The sequence below is a fragment of the Anolis carolinensis genome, chromosome 3 (genome assembly GCF_035594765.1).
Source record: "Anolis carolinensis isolate JA03-04 chromosome 3, rAnoCar3.1.pri, whole genome shotgun sequence".
NCBI lineage: Eukaryota > Metazoa > Chordata > Lepidosauria > Squamata > Dactyloidae > Anolis > Anolis carolinensis.
In genome coordinates, this window is record NC_085843.1 from 156099310 (window position 1) to 156121055 (window position 21746).

Sequence of the window (21746 nt, forward strand, 5' to 3'; positions counted from 1 at the left end):
TATTAGGATGAATGATCAGGAAGCTTTTCAAAAATGAGCCAAAACAAAAATGCCTTTCTAAGTGTGTGGCATGAGAACGTCTTAAAGGAGGACACACACACAAAGAAAGTCATCTCTCAACTAATTAGGTAGGTGAGACCTTGTGTAACCAGAAAGGCATTTTGCAATGTTTGCTTATTTAGAAGCAGAAACACACAGAGACAAGCAGCAGCCTCTTTCTGTCTTTTTCTACTAAAGCTGTACAAACCAATCATTCTTCCTGTCTCCTTGCAGACCAGATATGCATACAGAAAGCGGCTGACATTTGCCCATATTGAGATGTCAGGAGGCGCAGTAAAGCTGAAGCATGTCAGCTGCTTGTGTTTCTGGGATTTCCCCCCCACCCTCTCTCATCTTCAAGAAGCTACTGACCTTTCTATTTTATTTTAATTATTATTTTAATGCCACCAAGTGCTTGTTTGCAGTGATATGCTCTCAAAGATTGTGTTCTAATAGGAACTGTACAACTGCTGTTTGTGTACAGGAAATACTATGTCTGTTGCCAGGAGAAGCTCTTTTCTTATATCACATCACCTGCAACTTCCTCACTCCTTTGCTGATACAGCATCACTAGGCAACATTGTTTGGGAAGCAATACCTGGGTGACTAATCAGCATCAGCATGAGCTCAAAACATTTAGACTCAGAGCCTAGAGATATGTTGATGAACAAGAATCAGAGATTTTGCTGCATAGAGCCTCCAAAAAGTCATAGGGCAAATATTTTGAGCCTACTCAAAGGTCATTGAAGCTGAAAAGTCATTGAAGCTGAACTTGCTGACCGAAAGATCGGCAGTTCAAATCCAGGAAGCGGGATGAGCTCCCGATGTTAGCCCCAGCTTCTGCCAACCTAGCAATTCAAAAACATGCTAATTTAAGATCAATAAGGTACTGCTCCAGTGGAAAGGCAATGGCGCTCTATGCAGTCATGCCGGCCACATGACCTTGGAGGTGTCTACAGACAATGCCAGCTCTTTGGCTTAGAAATAGAGATGAACACCAACCCCCAGAGTTGAACACCACTAGACTTAATGTCAGGGGAAAACCTTTACCTTTACACATTGTACCTTCTAGGGAGTAGCCATATACACTGGATGCACTTTGCAGTATGAATTCCTTCCTATGGCACCTTTGATGAAATGTATAATTGGAAAACCTCCAGATGCAGTTGTATTGTTTATTTCATATACTTCACATTATTCCATCCATTTCTACGATATACACGAGTATCTTATGGGGTGACATATCAACAATGAAAGAATAGGTATTCAAATATATAGAATTCCTCCTTACGTTAGGTAGTTTCTAAAGGAAAACCTCTTGAGAAGAGGGAGCTGAATAATATATGTATTGTTTGTTTGGTGGGTTTTTGGCGGGGCTGTTTCCATGATAGTAGAATTTGAACACTGTAAACATGTAAATACGTTTCACACACAGGTGCAATTTTCAGGAAAATAACCTTTTCCAAACCTGAGTCCCCTATGGGTGAGAAGGGCGGGATATAAGTACTGCAATAAATAATAATAATAAACACAAAAATGTTAAGGATTTCCCTTCTTGAAGATAGATTCAAATAAAATACATGCATTCAAAGGGATGTGGGTAAAAAGACTAGTACAGTAGAGTCTCACTTATCCAAGCTAAACGGGCCCGCAGAAGCTTGGATAAGCGAATATCTTGGATAGTAAGGAGGGATTAAAGAAAAGCCTAATAAACATCAAATTAGGTTATGATTTTACAAATTAAGCACCAAAACATCATGTTTTACAACAAATTTGATAGAAAAAGCAGTTCAATCCGTGGTAATGTTATGTTGTAATTACTGTATTTACGAATTTTCACCAAAATATCACGATATATTGAAAACATTGACTGCAAAAATGGCTTGGATAATCCAGAGGCTTGGATAAGCGAAGCTTGGATAAGTAAGACTCAACTGTAGTTAAGTTTCTAACTGGACTTCTGTAAAGTGACTCTGTGACTTCAAATTGTTTGTTGACTTGTGGTGATCTCATGAATATTATAAATTTTCTTAGGCAATGAATATCCAGAAGAGGGTTGCCAAATAGCCTCCAGCATTGAGTATTCCCTGGTAGTCATTCCTCCCTAGTTACTTTTCAAGATCATATGGAATCTGGTGGTTTCAGAAATTTAAGTGAGATCACTTCAGACAGTAGTTTCAGGGCATGGCTTGAGAAGCCTGAAAGCAAGACTAATTAAAAAATGGGAGGGGGAATGTACTGCAATTAATAATGGAGAAATTCAACACAAAAGAACTTACAATTCAGAAGCAAGCTATCTGAACTGTTACTCTTACTATACCAGGCTAGCAAAAAGTTATCTATAGCAGAGGTCTTACTCTGCAGGATGAGTTAGAAGAGATCACATGGGCCATCTAGTCCAACCCTTCACCAAGCAGGAAAAGCACAATCAAAGCACCCCCAACAGATGACCATCCAACCTCTGTTGGATACCAAAGAAGGAGAGCTTCCATCACACACAAAGAGTTTCACTGTTGAACAACTCTTATGATCTTCCTAATGTTCTTCCTAATGTTCAGGTGAAATCTCCTTTCCTTTAATTTGAACTTATTGCTCCAAGTCCAAGGGAGAACACTCTCTGTAGCAGCAAAGTTGTTGTGCAGATTTTTAAAAAACATTTAAGGCAGAAAAACAATTAAGAAATACTCTAATAAATAAGTACTGTATATACTCGAGTATAAGCCTAGTTTTTCAGCCCTTTTTTAAGACTGAAAAAGCCCCCCTCGGCTTATACTCGGGTGAGGGTCCTGGTTGGCTTATATTTGGGTCAGCTTACACTCGAGAATATATGGTACATTTATTATTTTTTTCTATTATTATTGCTATTATTACATGTATTATTATTGTTTCTACTATTACATTTATTTTACTCTATTTTTATAACAATATATTTATTATTTCACTCTGATATTATTATTATTTTGCATTTATTATTTTGCTCTATTTATTATTACATGTATTATTTTCCTGTATTTATTATTATTACATGTATTATTTTCCTGTATTTATTATTATTACATGTATTATTTTACTCGATTATTATTAAAATGATACATAAGCACATTTACATTGAAGAAGATGAGAATAATGATTTGATCAGAGTTAGACAGTCTTATCTTAAATTTGAGCTTTATGTAAATATTCAAAAACATGGAACCTACTGATGCCTCAATTAATGCAATTTTATTGGTATCTATTTTTATTTCTGAAATTTACCACCCTCGGCTTATACTGGAGTCAATGTTTTCCCAGTTTTTTGTGGTAAAATTAGGTGCCTCGTCTTATATTCAGGTCAGCTTATACTCGAGTATATACAGTAACTACAACTGGGATTGGCAGAGAAACACTGCAATATCTATTTATTTATCTATTTTATTTACAGTATTTATATTCCGCCCTTCTCACCCCGAAGGGGACTCAGGGCGGATCACATTACACATATAAAGCAAACATTCAATGCCTTAACATAGAACAAAGACAGAGACAAACGCAGGCTCTGAGCTAGCCTCGAACTCATGACCTCTTGGTCAGAGTGATTGGTCTCAACTGGCTGCAGCTGGCTGCTCACCAGCTTGCGCCACAGCCTTTGCAATGTACTCTAGGAATGCATCACACTATTTCTTGCTGCAGTGGGACCCTACATGACCACTAAGGCTAAAAATGGATTTTTTTTAAACCCTCCATACAGAAAACTATTATGTCAGAGAGAAAATTGCTAATGAAGCCTTCTTTTTGACATCTAGTTTTCTATGTGTAATGCTGGAGCATTGGATCATGTGGATTGCCACCTGAGGAGACACAGGCAGTAAGATCTAAATTCAAATAAAACAATTTTTTCATAACCCAAGTTTTACCAAGTTAGCATAATTACATGATTGTCTTCACAATCGTAATATCTCCCCTGCCAGGTAAGTATATGCTTGAAATAAGCTCTGCCTGTGTGATTTCCCCAATTGTTCTTTCTGTTCTTAATTTATCTTATATATTGTATTTTACATTATGAATCTGGACTTGCAGGGTCTGTGGACTGTAATGAAGAATTGCTTGCTTGTGTTATTGTTTGGTAAGATTTATGACAACAGTGCTATTAAAGTGAGAGCTAGCAAGGTGTAGTGGTTTGAGTGTCAATCTAGGACTCTGGGGAGCAAGGTTCAAATCTCTAATCCTTAGGCAAGTGACACTCTTTCAGCTTAGAGGTGCTTTGAATGCAATTTCCTACTTCTTGCAGGGGGTTGGACTGGATGGCCCATGGGGTCTCTTCCAACTCTACTATTCTATGATTCTATGATCAAGGTAAACTCTCATTTGTGACAATCGTGCCAAGAAAATCATGCTAGGTTCACTTTACAGGCATCATAATTCACAAACAACTTGATGACAGACAACAGCAGTAATCCAAGATGCACATTAGATTACAGCCCAGGATGATGCTTTGGAGATTAAAATGACATTAGATATTCTCTCTTGAACAAGGATACCAAGGAGGGACACCACTGCTACATAATGGGTTAACCCCTTGTGCCGGTAGTACTACTAACTGAAAGGTCGGCGGTTCGAATTCGGGGGCAGCGTGAGCTCCCGTCTGTCAGCTCCAGCTTGCCATGAGGGGACATGAGAGAACTCTCCCACAGGATGGTAAAACATCAACATCTGGGCATCCCCTCTCACACCAGAAGCGACTTGCAGTTTCTCAAGTCATACCTGACATGAGAAAAAAGGTATATATATATTTCGTGTCAGGGGCAACCGGAGTTGCTTCTGGAGTGAGAGAATTGACCATCTGCAAGGACGTTGCCCAGGGGACGCCCGAATGTTTTGATGTTTTACCATCCTTGTGGGAGGCTTCTCTCATGTCCCCGCATGGAGCTGGAGCTGATAGAGGGAGCTCATCCACGCTCTCCCCGGGTGGGATTCGAACCTGGCAGCTTTCAGGTCAGCAACCCAACCTTCAAGTCACAAGACTTTTATCCCCTAGGCCACCGGAGACTCCTATTTATATATTCAAGCTAGCTGACATCTGGAGCGTATAAACCAGGAAAACATTGGTACCTAACCCAGCCCTTGCTTTCACTGTAAACACACTATTTGCAAACACTAAACATAGACCATCAAGAGTTTTATTAGAAAATGCAACCAAGCAGGCACTGCATACTTTATTCACTGATGTTTCACTCCCTCCCTAGAAGCAAAGAGCTTCAGCACCCTGGTGAGCTCCTACGCTCAGCCTGTAGGCTTTAACAAGCAACTTCCTCCTCCTTAGCAGTTTTCTTCTTGCACATGCAAATATATGTAAAGAGAAACAAAAAACAGCAGCAGCTTTGGGAGAGTTTTGCTAAGCAGACAAATACGAGGGGCCTTGGCATTCATGCTGACTTTTGCAATAGTTCCTGTTACTCTGCTGGACCAAAAGTAGCTTATGTTAGTCTTAAAGATGGCACAACTTCCCCGGTTGTTTTTCTTTGACAACTTCCTCTCCCATTCTAAAGCATGACCCCCCCCCCCAATATGACACTATCTGGTTTATTAAATTAAGTCATTTCCAGTAAGGGAAATGTTAGGCCACCATCACGTTCTTCTGACCCAAACTGCTCTTTCACTTCTCTATACTTCACAACTCTGGAAGTAGAAGGCAGCCTATTAAGTCCATATAGGTAAAGGTTTCCCCTGACATTAAGTCCAGCCGTGAACGACTCTGGGGGTTGGTGCTCATCTCAATTTCTAAGCCGAAAAGCCGGCGTTGTCCATAGACATCTCCAGGTCATGTGGCCAGCATGACTGCATGGAGCGCCGTTACCTTCCGACCAGAGCAGTACCTATTGATCTACTCACATTTGCATGTTTTCGAACTGCTAGGTTGGCAGGAGCTGGGGCTAACAGCAGGAGCTCATTCCGCTCCCGGGATTTGAACCTGGCACCTTTTGGTCTGCAAGTTCAGCAGCTCAGTGCTTTAACACACTGTGCCACCAGAAGCCTCCGGTCCATATACTGCTAATCAAAATTCACCTTCTAAGCTAGGCTGGGCTGTGGCACAGGCTGGATAGCAGCCAGCTACAACAAATCACTCTGACCAAGGGGTCGAGTTCCAGGCTGTCCCGTGCCTGCGTCTGTCTCTGTTCTATGTTATGGTATTGAATGTTTGCCTTATATGTGTGCAATGTGATCCGGCCTGAGTCCCTTCGGGGTGAGAAGGGCAGAATATAAATACTGTAAATAAATAAATAAGCTCCACCACTGCATTTCCTAAGACCTTGGCAATCTGGTGGGCCCCTTCATAGCTTCTAGCAAGCTCTGACTCTCCTGGGTTTCAGGAAAGCCGTGAAGACATGACTATGTACTCAAGCATTCGAGGAGTAACATCTGAGGTCGATATGACGTGAATCAAGGTGCACACGATGTGTTAGTGGACGAATTTAATTATACATGCATTTTAAATTTTATAATGTATGGTCTAATAGAGTCTAATGAGAGTTTTAATTGATGTGGTCCTGTTTTATTGCTTATTGATATGTTGTTTTTTTATTGAATGTATTCTGGGCAATGTAATTTGCCGACTGTGGTGAGCCGCCCTGAGTCCCTCCAGGTGAGAAGGGTAGGGTGAAAATGATGTAAATAAAATAATAAATAAAATGAGAAAGAAACTTCGTGAAAATTGGGAAAACGTTAGACATATTAGATGAAAAATTGATTACTGTAAGCCTTCTTATCAACATTATCATCATCTTCCCTGGATCTGAAGAACTGCATGCCATTTGGAGATTAGTTATTTTGTTTGTCTGGAAAAAACTTGGGCCAGTTCACCTGACTTCATCAACTATTGCTTCACAGAGTAATAAACTAGAACTTTCAGGTTCTCTCTTCTAGACCTTCACACTTGTTCTTGGGTATGGCTATCCTTAGTAACCATGGTGAATCTTCTAGTGAGAATGGTTACATAAATCTTTGGCCCTTTAGAATCCCATTGAAACATCCTTTAATTTACAAGGGATCCCGTCACTGATTGATATGTTGGCTTTGTAAATCTGTCTGCAAATATTACATTTTTATCTATAACTTTAGTTAAATGTGATAATTGCTAGGGGAAAGGCCAAAACGTTTATGGTTAATCAGAGGATGAGCAAAGGAATATGGAACCCTTTCAGCTGAGTGAAATGTAAGGCATTATGCACCAAGGCAGAAGCTATTAGCCAGATCAATAATTCTTCTAGTACCTTAATAAATCATTTTATCAAACAGCAGTTGGAGGATGAAGAAAACCTTATTCCACCAAAAACTTGATACTTCCCCATCGACAAATAAAACATGATTTAAATTGCAAAGAGCTAATTGGCAAACAAAAGGAAACTCCAAGCACAAAATGCATGCTAGATATGTTAGCATTTTGAATTGTTGGCAAAGAATGACTGGATAAATTAGAACACAGAGATCAGGAGCCCAGCTCAACGGAACAGCATATTCCCAATTAACATGCTAGTAAATATGCAAGAACTTGAGTCAATGGAGCTATCAGATGACATCCTGTTGGGTACAGATATCATAGTGGGTAGACTCAAATAAAAACGGCTGACTGCTAGTCACGCCACCTGTTTTTTGTTCCCACTCAGTCACAAAGGCTTTCAAAAGACAAGAAATAACAGAAATGTAATGAACTTCAAGGCAATGAACAAAAAAAACCTCTAATGGGTAACACATTTCATCTTGGGAAAACTTAGTATTTTCTCCAGAATTGTCATATTATCCTCCTGGGCTTATTTGGCTGTAGGACTTGGCAACATCACTTTGCAGTGGTTACACACTTTCTTAGTGGAATATTCCCAGAAATTTGTGGTGAACTGCTGTCCTTTTGGCAAATCACATGTGAGGTTCCACAGAGTTCAATTTGTTCTCTATGCTTTTTAACATCTACATGAAGCCACTGGGAAGGTCATCTGGAGACTCAGAAATGGCTGTATTTTAAGTAAATTATTGAAGTCTTGAACCATTAATGCTTTAAAGGAATGGATATCAATGAATAATTTGAGGGTCAATCCAGACTAAACAGAAGACGAGAACATGAACCAATTGGTTGAAAATGATTGAAATTAAAATAAAAGATTCCACTTAAGCATCAGAAAGGACTTCTTTACTGTGAAAACCATTCAAGTGTCTCAAGGGATTATGGACTCTGGATTATGGACATCAGAGATTGGGTGTATCTTTCAGTGTATGGTAGGTGTTGGGCTAGATGGCTTTCATTGCCCCTTCCAGTTTCAAGTTCAAGTTCTGTTGGACAGTAAGCAAACTTACTTACTGCCGGGGCTGTGGCGCAGACGGGAGAGCAATGAGTCACTGACCAGGAGGTCATAAGTTCGAGGCCCGCTCGGAGCTATGTTTGTTTGTCTTTGTCCTGTGTTAAAAAGGCATTGAATGTTTGCCTAATATGTGTAATGGGATCCGCCCTGAGTCCCCTTCGGGGTGAGAAGGGCGGAATATAAATGATGTAAATAAATAAATAAATAAATAACACTCTCTGGGAAAAGGATGGCAGTTTGTTCTGGAGGAGATTGTATGGTTAATGTGAAGAATGAGGTTCAAACTTGATAGTGCTTTTGGGCCAAGCATGCCTTATAGAATCATAGAACCATAAAACGATATCTTCTCTTTTCAAGTTAGCTTTCAACCATCCTATATCTGTCGATTGGTTGATGAGTGCTGTTTTTACTGAGTTTTAATTTGTTGTTTAATGTGCCTACATGTTTTATTCTACCGTATTTTTAAATTGTGTTTTATTTTAGGTTCTGTTTCTAGCACTCTGTGTCATGTGTAAGCCACTCTGAGTCCCTTCGGGGAGATGATGGTGGGATACAAGAATAGAGATTATGGTGGTGGTGATGATGATGATGATGATGATGATGATTTCCTTTGTTTGTTGTCCTAAGTGTAGTACCTTACATTTTCCTGTTACAGTTCATTTTTGTTACTTTTGACCCAGCTCTCTAATCTGCTGAGGTCATTTTGGATTCTGAACCTGCCCTCTGGTGTACTAGCTATCCCTCCCAATTTAGTGTTATCTGAGAATTTGATGAGCATGTCCTCTTTCCATTGTCTATGTCATTCCATTGTCTTTACATTGTCTATGTCTACCCTGTTTCCCCTAAAATAAGACATCCCCAGAAAATAAGACCTAGTAGAGGTTTTGCCGAATAGCTAAACATAAGGCCTCCCTCAAAAGTAAGACCTAGCAAAGTTTTTTGTTTGGAAGCATGGCTACCAAACAGAACACCAGAGCATGCAGGTTTGGTAATTGTATTACCATAGATTGTTGTACATGGAAATAATGGTAGTAACAAGAAATTCTTGATAGGATTCACAGTTTGTCTGGTTATGCTGGTTTGTGATGACAACTACAGTACAGTATATAATAAATGTTCAATTTTTTGTTCAACAAATAAATGTGAATTCTTCTTCATGGAAAAATAAGACATCCCCTGAAAATAAGACCTAGAGCATCTTTGGGAGCAAAAATTAATATAAGACACTGTCTTATTTTCGGGGAAACACGGTACTAACTAATGGAGTCATTGGTTACTTTTCTCCATGATGAGGAGCCATTGTTAAGCACCCTTTATGTTTGGACATTTAGCCAATGAACAATCTATCTAACAGTAACATTGCCTAGCCCACATTTTACTTCTTTGCAAGACTATCATGGGGGACCTTGTCAAAGGCCTCCCTTTGCCTAGCTTTGCCTGGTGTATCTTTATCTGGGGAGGGCAGGTTTTGCCACAGAGGTGTATGGCTTGGCTATCTCCCAATTAGGCATTACAATGTGCTCTACATGGGGATACCTTTGAAAAGTATTTGGAAGCTTCAACTAGTGTGAAGAAACCCCACCAGAGACAGAGTGGTGTTGGCTGTACATATTAGAAACTGTATAACCCCGATCTTGGAAGAACTGAACCAGCTTCCAATTTGTTTCCAAATTGCAAAGCTCTAAATGGCTTGGGGTCAGTATATCTTTCCTGATAAACCAGTCTGAAATTCATCCCAAGACCACATAAAGTTAGGCTTGTATGCAAAAAATCAATGTTTTCTCAGTAGCAGCACAATGATTGTGGAATTTCTTCTCAAAGTAAACTAGGTAGGCTATCAAAGAATGGCTGGCTCTACCTGTTTGGAGCTCGTGGTGGGCAGCTAAAGCAGTGTTGTTCCACAGTGACTTTGAAGTCTGAAACTCCTGCCCTAATTGTTTTAAAATTATATTTAAAGATTGCTTTTTGAAATCATTTGAATGTTCATTTTTCTTTTTTATCTGTTCTATCTTAAGCATGTTGTGTGCACTGCCTTGTGGACTGGGAGGGAGATATGCAGATATTTATTAAATCAATTAATAATGGATAAGAGATAAATACATAAATATCATTACTTGTATTTTATCCTGTTTCATTGATTCAAAGATGCATGTCGGCCATGCATGGAAATGCAACCTGGTATTGTTTAGGTTGCATTTCCATACATGGGCAACATGCATCTTTGAATCAATGAAACAGGATAAAATAATTAATATGTGTGTTTGTAGAATTTTTATAGTGTTTGTGTGTTTTCACTGTGCTGTGACTCACCTTGAGCCATGAGGATAGGCAGGTAAGAAATAAAATGGTTGCTATTATTGTTGTTATTATTACATTGGCCACTGTGTTCTGTGGGGAAAGACATAAATGGATCCCATGCCTTCATTGATCATTATTTGTACACCTTTGTTAAGAACGTTTCAGATTGGAAAAGAAGGTATATTTATAAACTGAGCGATAAACAACCGAGGTCTGAGTAATGAATGGACAATGAGTAATTATAAGCTCATAAACCATAAACAAGATATGAAGCATGCTTTTGGGCTGCATTAAAGAGCAGACCCTGACATCCGTGAAATGTTTAACAATGTGCTATGTTTTCTACAGGCAACAGATAGTATGGAGGGAACTGGTTATTCATTTTAATCCAGTTTGGAGTTTTTGTTTTTTTTAAAGAACAAGTATTCCCACAATAAATTGATAAATGTATTACAGTAGAGTCTCACTTATCCAACATTCGCTTATCCAACATTTACCTTTTACCCCAATCCACAGCTGTTTCTCTAGGCAGTAAGGATTGAACTTTTTATAGATTTAATTTCCAAAAATGTTGCTATTGTAAATTCATTTTATGCAATTCTATCTTTATTTGGAGTCAATTTGTTAGTAGCCAATGTTTTTGTAATCAGTGTTTTCAATACATTGTGATGTTTAGGTGCTAAATTCATAAATACAGTAATTACTACATAATGTTACTGTGTATTGAACTACTTTTTCTGTAGATTTGTTGTAAAACATGATGTTTTGGTGCTTAATTTGTAAAATCATAACCTAATTTGATGTTTAATAGGCTTTTCTTTAATCCCTCCTTATTATCCAACAGTTTTGCTTATCCAACGTTCTGCTGGCCCAATTTATGTTGGATAAGTGAGACTCTACTGTATTTACAAAAAGGACTGGATTGTGACAAGACTTTTCACTGCAAGAGTTAAACCTGATGGACAAGCTTTAGTTTCACAGGTCAGGCTTTTGGACTTTCTATACCCCAACAGACAAAGTCAAGGGCAATGTAATAAACAAATCCCGGAATAATTTTGTTAGTTCCTTTATGCCAATTTCTATCAACAATTAATACTTTCCCCAGTAATTATTTCTGTTGCTATGGTTTCCTTATTAAGTTGACATGTTGAGAACAGAAGAGAATTGTTCCCTTTTTCCAAATCAATCTGTAAGTGAATGATTTTTACACTAATTTCTTTTATGTTATTGCAGGTAAAGCATGGCGAATCATTGTTAACAAGCTTTTGGAGAAGAAGAATACGTATAAATGTGAATATACAAGTGATTTCAAAGACACACCGAGATTAAAGGAGTTTTATAAAACTTATTTTCTCTAAACATGTTTTATAGGGTTTGAGGTGATTATTTTCCCTTAACTCCTTCAGGAATTCCAGAGCAGTTAACAGAGCATGATGTAAACATAAGGCAGCAGCTATGCCCTATGTAACACAAAGGCATTTTCAACTGTTTTATTGACATAGTGGCTTGGATTCTAAGAAACTGGTACAAAAACCGGGGGTAAAAACTGCAGGTTTCAGCAAGTGTCACTCTCTGATGCTTTCGGAGTACTTAGGGAGAATCAGACTGTAACCTGCAAATTAGATCAATGCCACTCTTTGCTGATAAGACCAATAATGTGTGGCCTGTTCCTGGAAAGATTTCCAGAGAACTAAGTGACAGCTCGTCCTAAGCCAGTAATTGCCAGGTTCTTGCTCAAAAAAGCATTTAGAAAAGAAATTATGTTTTCTGGACCTAAGGCCTCTTGACAAGAAGGTTATGATTGGCTTCAATTAAAAATAATGTCCAAGGCATTGTTTCCAGGGTACAGAAGACTTAAAGCTCTTAGCTTTTTCTATCCTTGCAGTATTGCTGTAAAGATTAAGAGGAGGATTACGATTTGTCCAGGGCCTCCTGCACACTCCTGCTTCACCAAGATTTTTGAACCTGATATATAGCGTGTTTCAATGATATTACATCGGTCCCTAAAAGGGCTGCCACCTTCCAATACCAGCCTCCCTCAAGCTGTGATACACTGAAGCATGACTCAGAACCATGTTTACATTCCCACTGAAAGGATTTTGGCTCTCAGAGATAAGAATGCACCCTGCATGAGACTCTGGAGAATTATTGCTACAGAGGTTAAATGGAGAACAGATCATTGGTCTCACCCAATGTGTTATCGCTGTTGTACACCTTCAAATCATTTCCAACTTGTGGGAACCCTAAGGTGAACCTATGACAGGGTTTTCTCATGCAAAGGGGGCTGAGAGAATGTGATGTGTCTAAGGTCCTCAACCAAATGAGGCTTGAACACAAGGAATCATCAGAGTTAGGATAGAATCCAGCCTGCAATTCTGGCAAACACCACTGTTGACAGATTTGTTAACACTTAGGACCTCATCCCATAAGGAGGGGAGCGGGGGAAAGTGGAGGGAACCGTCTTACTCCATTCCCACCCGTTCAAGTCCATCTTCTGGGATGGCCAGCCATCCCATGTCCTTTCCCTATCGAGGTTCATATTTTCTCCGCTTTCTCCCATTTGGTGTTGGGTAACACCCAACTTCTCTAAAAGGACTCCATTTCAGCAGTGCAGAGAAACAGAGAGAAGACATAGAGAAGACTGCGTCTGAGGTCCTTAGTTGACTTTGAGAGGAGTTTGGATAAATTCATGAAGAACAGGGCCATAAATACCTAATAAGTACCTAGAATCATAGAATCATAGAATAGTAGAGTTGGAAGAGACCTCATGGGCCATCCAGTCCAACCCCCGCCAAGAAGCAGGAAATCGCATTCAAAGCACCCCCGACAGATGGCCATCCAGCCTCTGCTTAAAAGCCTCCAAGGAAGGAGCCTCCACCACAGCCGGGGGGAGAGAGTTCCACTGTCGAACAGCCCTCACAGTGAGGAAGTTCTTCCTGATGTTCAGGTGGAATCTCCTTTCCTGTAGTTTGAAGCCATTGTTCCGTGTCCTAGTCTGCAGGGCAGCAGAAAACAAGCTTGCTCCCTCCTCCCTATGACTTCCCTTCACGTATTTGTACATGGCTATCATGTCTCCTCTCAGCCTTCTCTTCTGCAGGCTAAACATGCCCAGCTCTTTAAGCCGCTCCTCATAGGGCTTGTTCTCCAGACCCTTAATCATTTTAGTCACCCTCCTCTGGACGCTTTCCAGCTTGTCAACATCTCCCTTCAACTGTGGTGCCCAGAATTGGACACAGTATTCCAGGTGTGTTCTGACCAAGGCAGAATAGAGGGGGGGCAGGACTTCCCTGGATCTAGACGCTATTCCCCTATTGATGCAGGCCAGAATCCCGTTGGCTTTTTTAGCTGCCGCATCACATTGTTGGCTCATGTTTAACTTGTTGTCCACAAGGACTCCAAGGTCTTTTTCGCACACACTGCTGTCAAGCCAGGCGTCCCCCATTCTGTATCTTTGATTTCCATTTTTTCTGCCGAAATGAAGTATCTTGCATTTGTCCCTGTTGAACTTCATTTTGTTAGTTTCGGCCCATCTCTCTAGTCTGTCAAGATCGTTTTGAATTCTGCTCCTGTCTTCTGGAGTGTTAGCTATCCCTCCCAGTTTTGTGTCGTCTGCAAACTTGATGATCGTGCCTTCTAAGAGTAGTTTCCCCAAAAATAAGACAGCCCCAGAAAATAAGACCTAGTAGAGGTTTTGCTGAATTGCTAAATATAAGGCTTATTATTTTTGGGGAAACTACCTAAGAGTAGTTTCCCCAAAAATAAGACAGCCCCAGAAAATAAGACCTAGTAGAGGTTTTGCTGAATTGCTAAATATAAGGCCTCCCCTGAAAGTAAGACCTAGCAAAGTTTTTGTTTGGAAGCATACCTACCAAACAAAACACCACAGCTTGCAGGATGGGTAAATGTACGTACCATAGATTGTTGTACATAGAAATAATTGTAGTAACAGGAAATTCTTGATAAGATTCACAGTTTGTTTGGTTATGCTGGTTTGTGATGACAACTACTGTACAGTATATAATAAATGTTCATTTTTTTTGTTCAACAATAAATGTGAATTCTTCTTCATGGAAAAATAAGACATCACCTGAAAATAAGACCTAGCGCATCTTTGGGAGCAAAAATTAATATAAGACACTGTCTTATTTTCAGGGAAACATGGTAAAGATTGTTGTACATGGAAATAATGGTAGTAACAAGAAATTCTTGATAAGATTCACAGTTTGTTTGGTTATGCTGGTTTGTGATGACAACTACTGTACAGTATATAATAAATGTTCATTTTTTTTTGTTCAACAATTAATGTGAATTCTTCTTCATGGAAGAAGCGCATCTTTGGGAGCAAAAATTAACATAAGACACTGTTTTATTTTTGGGGAAACACAGTATAGTATCAGAGGAAATATGCCTCTGTATACCAGTTCCTGGAGAGTGCATGATGGTGAGTGTAGTTGTACTCATTTCCTGGTGAGGTATCTAATAGGCAGCTAATCGGTCACTATGTAAATGGAATATTAAACAAGAGAGCTCTTCAGTCTGCTCCAATATAATTCTTGTTGTGTTCTTATGTTCTTGTGGGACTAGATGGCCCAATAGCCAGATTCAGTATAAGGCAGTTTCATATATTCTCATTCCATTACTCTTAGGATAGAAGCTTGAGGTGTAATATTCATGATGAAATTACCCCGGTGGCAAAGTGTGTTAAAGCACTGAGCTGCTGAAATTGCAGACCAAAAGGTCCCAGGTTCAAATCCCGGGAGCGGAGTGAGCGCCCGCTGTTAGCTCCAGCTTCTGCCAACCTAGCAGTTCGAAAACATGCCAATGTGAGTAGATCAATAGGTACCGCTTCGGCGGGAAGGTAACGGCGCTCCATGCAGTCATGCCGGCCACATGACCTTGGAGGTGTCTACGGACAACGCCGGCTCTTCGGCTTAGAAATGGAGATGAGCACCAACCCCCAGAGTCAGACATGACTGGACTTAACGTTAGGGGAAAACCTTTACCTTAACTCATATATAACTCTGTCTAGGGAGGCCAGAATTTTTATTCAGGCAGGCTTTTAAAGAATGAAGTCTTTAATAGCAAGCAAGGGTGCTGGAAGTTATTTGATTATTTAAACAATTTTAATTGTTTGAAGTGTCTTAAGGGATTTTAATTGACTGGTATGTTAAATCTATTTTAATATCTGTATATTGTTGATTTTAAATGGCACTGTTTTTAATGTTGTGAGCTGCTTTGCATCCCATCCGTGATAAAATTGGGGTGTAAATAAATATAACAATAATATTTCATATGGGTTTACAGTACACCAGGAAAATGTACTACAACCGCATTTTGAAAAGCAATTGGTTTCATATATCTGAAATACAAGCAACTTCAAACAACAGTATGAGGTGCCAGCCAGTAATCCACACTTCCACCCCAATATAAACAATTACTTCATATAAAATGAACTAATATAAAAGAAAGAGAACATTGGAAAAAATGACTCTTCAAAGGGAGAGAGGATGGAAATACTTGAAAGTAACATGAGAGCAAATCCCACATCTTCAGAAAGTGTTCTGCTTGTTTTATTTTTTACTTTTAAAAATCCCAAAGATTTATCCTCTGTCTCATCCACCCCCGACTTAAAGATCCTCTTTCTTCCAAAAGATGCAAGCTGGGCTTTGAGGCACCTTCAAGCTCCTATCTGTATGTATTACTGGAAGCCAATCAGTCTGTAGCAGAAGGCACTGAGAATAAAACTGAAGGGGCAGAGAGGGAACAAACAAGGGCTAATGAAGAGGAAGGAAAAGTACAAGATTTCTCTGAAAAGAAAGATTATCTTTAAAGGGGAAAACACACAAAGTAAGCAATGGAAGGTTACAGTACTCAAATTGATCTCACAGCTAAGCTCAGTATTTCAGTCTTTGTTTCTGCCAATGAGTAGAAACCAGCCAAATATTCCACCCACCAAAGATATGTCGAAATTAGCACAAGATGTGCTTAATGGATTGTGGCCAGAACTGAAGGTTCCTAACAAAAAATGTGAAAATCTACACAGATGGAAAAGCAACTTACCTACAGAGTCATTTTTAAGGTAAGAATTCGATTAGCACAAAACACCTAAAAACTTGAGGATTGGTAGTCCAAACAGGGTAGAGATATTATTGTTTAAAACCTCTATTGACAGTGCAAACTAGTTAATAAGTTCAGTAGGTGAGTGCAGGGCTGTTCAAAACATTAAGCTGCCTGAGCCAGAGGATGAAACGCTTCTTCTGCACTCGATACAAAGAGACTGTGCAGTCAAGTGGGTCTTGGAAACACGGAAACCTCATACCTGAATATAATTATAGGACACAGGGAAGACCATCTGTCATGTACAGCTCTAGAAGGAAATGATAGTCAGGAGGAGTCCACTTCCCAGCACCTGCATACAGAGTATTCAAAAGGATGGACCCAATTCCAAAGCAGTGTATTTCATGATGGAAACATTTTACAATTACACAAAAAATAAAAATGCTTTAAAGAGTTATCTACTAATCACTTTAGTAGATAACTCAGTGGTTAATAGATAACTCATTAAAAGCATTTGTAATTTTTTGTGTAATTGTAACATGTTGCCATAATGAGATAGTAGATAATGAGTTATCTACTAACCACTTTGGAGCCTCCAATTGCGCAGCAGGTTAAACCACTGAGCTACTGAACTTTCTGACCGGAAGGCTGGTGGTTCAAATCTGGGGAGCAGAGTGAGCTCCCGCTGTTAGCCCCAGCTTCAGCCAACCTAGCAGTTCGAAATCCTGCAAATCTTAGTAGATCAATAGGTACCGCTTCGGCAGGAAAGTAACAGCGCTCCATGCAGTCATGCTGGCCACATGACCTTGGAGGTGTCTACGGACAACGCCAGCTCTTTGGCTTAGAAATGGAGATGAGCACCATCCCTCAGAGTCAGACACAACTAGACTTAATGTCAGGGGAAAACTTTCACTTTACCTAATAACCACTTTGAGCCAGAAACAAATCTAAAAAACTAACCCCATAAATGGAGAATATTTCAGCCGGCCTAATGTTCCAAATAACTGAAGTTTCCGGAGCTGTTTTTGTGCACTGGGACAGGAATCTAACAAAACCCTATGAAACCCTATGCCCCACACTTTCAAGGGCGGTTCCTACTTGCAGAGATACAGCAATTTAAAATTCAGATTTATCCTTTGAAAACATGACTAGACCACTGGCTCAAGGATCTGAATTCATAGCTCAAACTAGACTCAAAGGTTTCGCTATGCAGAAACTTGCAGGCAATCCTGGACAAGTTTTTTTAAGCAGCTTCAACTGCAGCTGCATGACAAAAGGCATAATATCATCTCTAACCCCTTGTGCGAGACCCTTTGCGATGAAATCATTGCATGAAAAACTGTTATTCAGGTAATTCCACTACTGAAATATTGGGAGGATTTCCAGTGCCATGCACATTTGATTTGTATCTGATTTAATGGTGACACTGGTCAGGAGGTGCTCCTATTCTGAACTCCAAGGGTGTGGTGACAAGCAGCTATGCATTAAACATCCTCCTTCCTTTCTGCAGAAAGGGACTTACAGTAGAGTCTCACTTATCCAACACTCGCTTATCCAACGTTCTGGATTATCCAACACATTTTTGTAGTCAATGTTTTCAATACATCGTGATATTTTGGTGCTAAATTTGTAAATACAGTAATTACTACATAGCATTACTGCGTATTGAACTACTTTTTCTGTCAAATTTGTTGCATAACATGATGTTTTGGTGCTTAATTTGTAAAATCATAACCTAATTTGATTTAATAGGCTTTTCCTTAGTGCCTCCTTATTATCCAACATATTCGCTTATCCAACATTCTGCCGGCCCGTTTATGTTGGATAAGTGAGACTCTACTGTATTTGCAGAGTTTATAAAAACTCATGTGATGTGTTTTTATAGATGGAGGCATGAGTAAGATGCAATGAAATGTTTATATTTAAATTTAAATTGCACCCAGCCTCAAAACTGCACTCAAATCCCCATAATTTAGTTTTCGGGTTTTAAAAATCCCTGAATTCCATTGTTCTGGATCAAAGTTTTCCAAACGCTTTATGTTGGTGACATACTTTTTAGACACTCAACATTTCATGACACAGACATTCAGTTTTATTCGCAAACTAGAGCTTGAACCAACCCCATTTAAGAAATATGGACACATACATAAATTGTAATAGTGAAATATTTGGGAAACAGCAAAGCTCTTTTTTAAAAAAAAATGTATTGAGATTTTATGTAGATAAGCTTAAAAGAAATATAAAAAAGGAGAAAAGGAAAAAGGAAAAGGCAAACAAACATAGGACACAGCATAGCTCTTGAAAACCTTTCAGTTATATTTTTAAAATACAGTAGTCTCTCATTTATCCAAGCCTCGCTTATCCAAGCTTCTGGATAATCCAAGCCATTTTTGTAGTCAATGTTTTCAATATATCATGATATTTTGGTGCTAAATTCGTAAATACAGTAATTACAACATAACATTACTGCGTATTTTCTGTCAATTTTGTTGTATAACATGCATGATGTTTTGGTGCTTAATTTGTAAAATCATAACCTAATTTGATGTTTAATATGCTTTTCCTTAATCCCTCCTTATTATCCAAGATATTCGCTTATCCAACATTCTGCCAGCCCGTTTATGTTGGATAAGTATGTGATTTATTGCATATTTCATACAGGCTCAGAGGTTTCCCATTACGTCCGTGTGACACATTACAGACTGCACCAACATTCAAATGTGTCTCAACATATATTTTGGAAAGCTCTGTTCTGGGTAATGTATCTATGGAGAGGCACAAGAGGCGTAAACTATTTGATTTCCATGTATGTGACCCAGGGATGAGCACAATGGCTGCCACTGCCTGTCAAAAGTTAGCACCATTTGGGAATGACTTCTAGAAGAAGCATTTTGAATTGCTCCGGGACTGAGTGCAGAAGACAACAAAAGACGCAATCGCCTACTTGAATAGGCCTCTGGAAACTGTTTTGATGCCTGAGAAACGGATACATAGGCAACTCAAAAGGATAAAAAGAATGCCTCCTCAATTTATATTCTCTTTGAAATGCCTATAGCACACATCTAAGAGTGCATTTTCAAACATATAACGTATCAAAAGAAATAAACATTTCTTCCTAGACATGGCATTTGCAGGCTTTTAGTTCAACAAGACCCAAAAATAGGCTTGTGGCTGCACTGGCTGTCCTTCCCATATTCAGTCTGCTTTCCTTTGAAGGAAAGAATAAAAAAATAAAGAATAAATAAATGTCTCAGCTTTAAATGGATTGCCTGACCCCCGCTCCATCCCCAAATCCTCTCAAAGCTGCTTCTGGATATATTCTGAGCAGTTCAGTGTAATTCTCACCTGACATGTTGTTTGGGGTTTTTTCTAAGGTCAAGCCATTGAAGGGGTGGGGAGTTGCAATCATGAGCAAACGTCTAGTTACGGGAAAAGATGAGTGACCGTTGTATTTTCCTCCTCACAGAGACATTAGGCATTTGTAAGTATTTTGCTCAGGTTAAGCAGCTGGCTAAAGGTTGAACAGACAAATGGCAGGAAGGTAAAGGGTGAAGCACCCATGTTGGCTGACCCCTGCTGCTCTTTGCTCATGAGTGCAGCTTTGAAAAAGGCTTTTTAGAAAATCCATATCAAATTGTGCATAGCATAGTGCAAGGATAGGCAACATGCAACTCATAGGGTGTGTTTGGTTGAAAGGTAGGCAGGATAGCTAGCGGTGAGAAAGGACGGGAACCGTAATCCAAAGAGGGTTCTTAAACTGTTTACACTCATGACACCGTTCTGCTTGAGAAATTTTTACACAACCCTGGGTATATACCGGAAGTATACAAAACTAACAATTTATAATAATAATAATTTTATTTTTATACCCCACCACCATCTCCCCAAAGGGACTCAGGCGGCTTACACAGGGACAAGCCCAAACATAACAGACATAATAAAACACATTAAGTAAAGCAAGTCAATAAAAACGTATTAGTAACAAATCACTAAAACATGGATTGGATAAAAACATTTAAAAAGGCCATAAAGTGCATATATGAAGAATGAAAACAAGAAAGGCACCCGAGAATGTAAAATAGGTAAGGTACCAAGATGGGATAAGCTTGGGAACTATTCCGACTGAAGTAATAGAATAAAGTGCAACAGATATATACCAACCAAGACAAGACTTATAAGGCGAAAGTTGTTCATCAAAGGCTTGTTGGAATAGACACGTTTTTAAGGTCTTCTTAAAGATTAAAAGATGATTTGCAAGACTTGTTAAACAAGTTGATTTTCCTTTTCATTAAGCATTTTCTAGAGTCCACTGTAAACTCTGCACGATGTTGCTAACAGATTTGTATAAACATCCAGGTGGCATTCAGAAATCCTTGTCTGTTTCCCAATTTCTTTGTCACCCCCAGCATTGAGCTAAGGAGTCGGGGCCCACAGTTTAAGCAACAGTAGCTTGGAGGATCACCACTGGACTGCAAATAAAGACTAATAGTGATTCAACACATAGGTAAAAGGTAAATGTTTTCTCCTGACATGAAGTCTAGTTGTGTCCGACTCTGGGAGCTGGTGCTCATCTCCATTTTTAAGCCGAAGAGACAGTGTTGTCCATAGATACCTCCAAGGTCATGTGGCCGGCATGACTGCATGGAGCACCCTTACCTTCCTGTTGCAGCAGTACCTATTGATCTACTCACATTTGCATGTTTTCAAACTGCTAGGTTGGCAGAAGCTGGGGCTAACAACGGGAGCTCACCCCACTCCCCAGATTTGAACCTTCCAGTCAGCAAGTTCAGCACCTCAGTAGTTTAACCCGCTGCACCACTAGGGGTTCCATTTTAAAACATGCAAGCACATGTTTGCTAACCCAGATGAAATGAGCAGGACAGAAAAGTACAACTCCTCACCCTCCGAAACAGTGACTTGTTATGTGATACAAGATGCAGGAGGGGGGGAGGGCTGTGTAATGCAGCTTTAAAACAGAACTAGATCAATTTGTGGAGAAGGAAAAGTATTTCAAAGTCAGTTACT

General features: G+C 39.4%; 1 protein-coding gene across 4 annotated transcripts in view; it reads right to left on the reverse strand.

Annotated features, from left to right (window-relative positions):
• The window catches only part of enox1 (ecto-NOX disulfide-thiol exchanger 1), a 590718-nt gene that overhangs the window by 362921 nt on the left and 206051 nt on the right, over positions 1 to 21746 (reverse strand). The gene's annotated exons all lie outside the window — the stretch shown is intronic.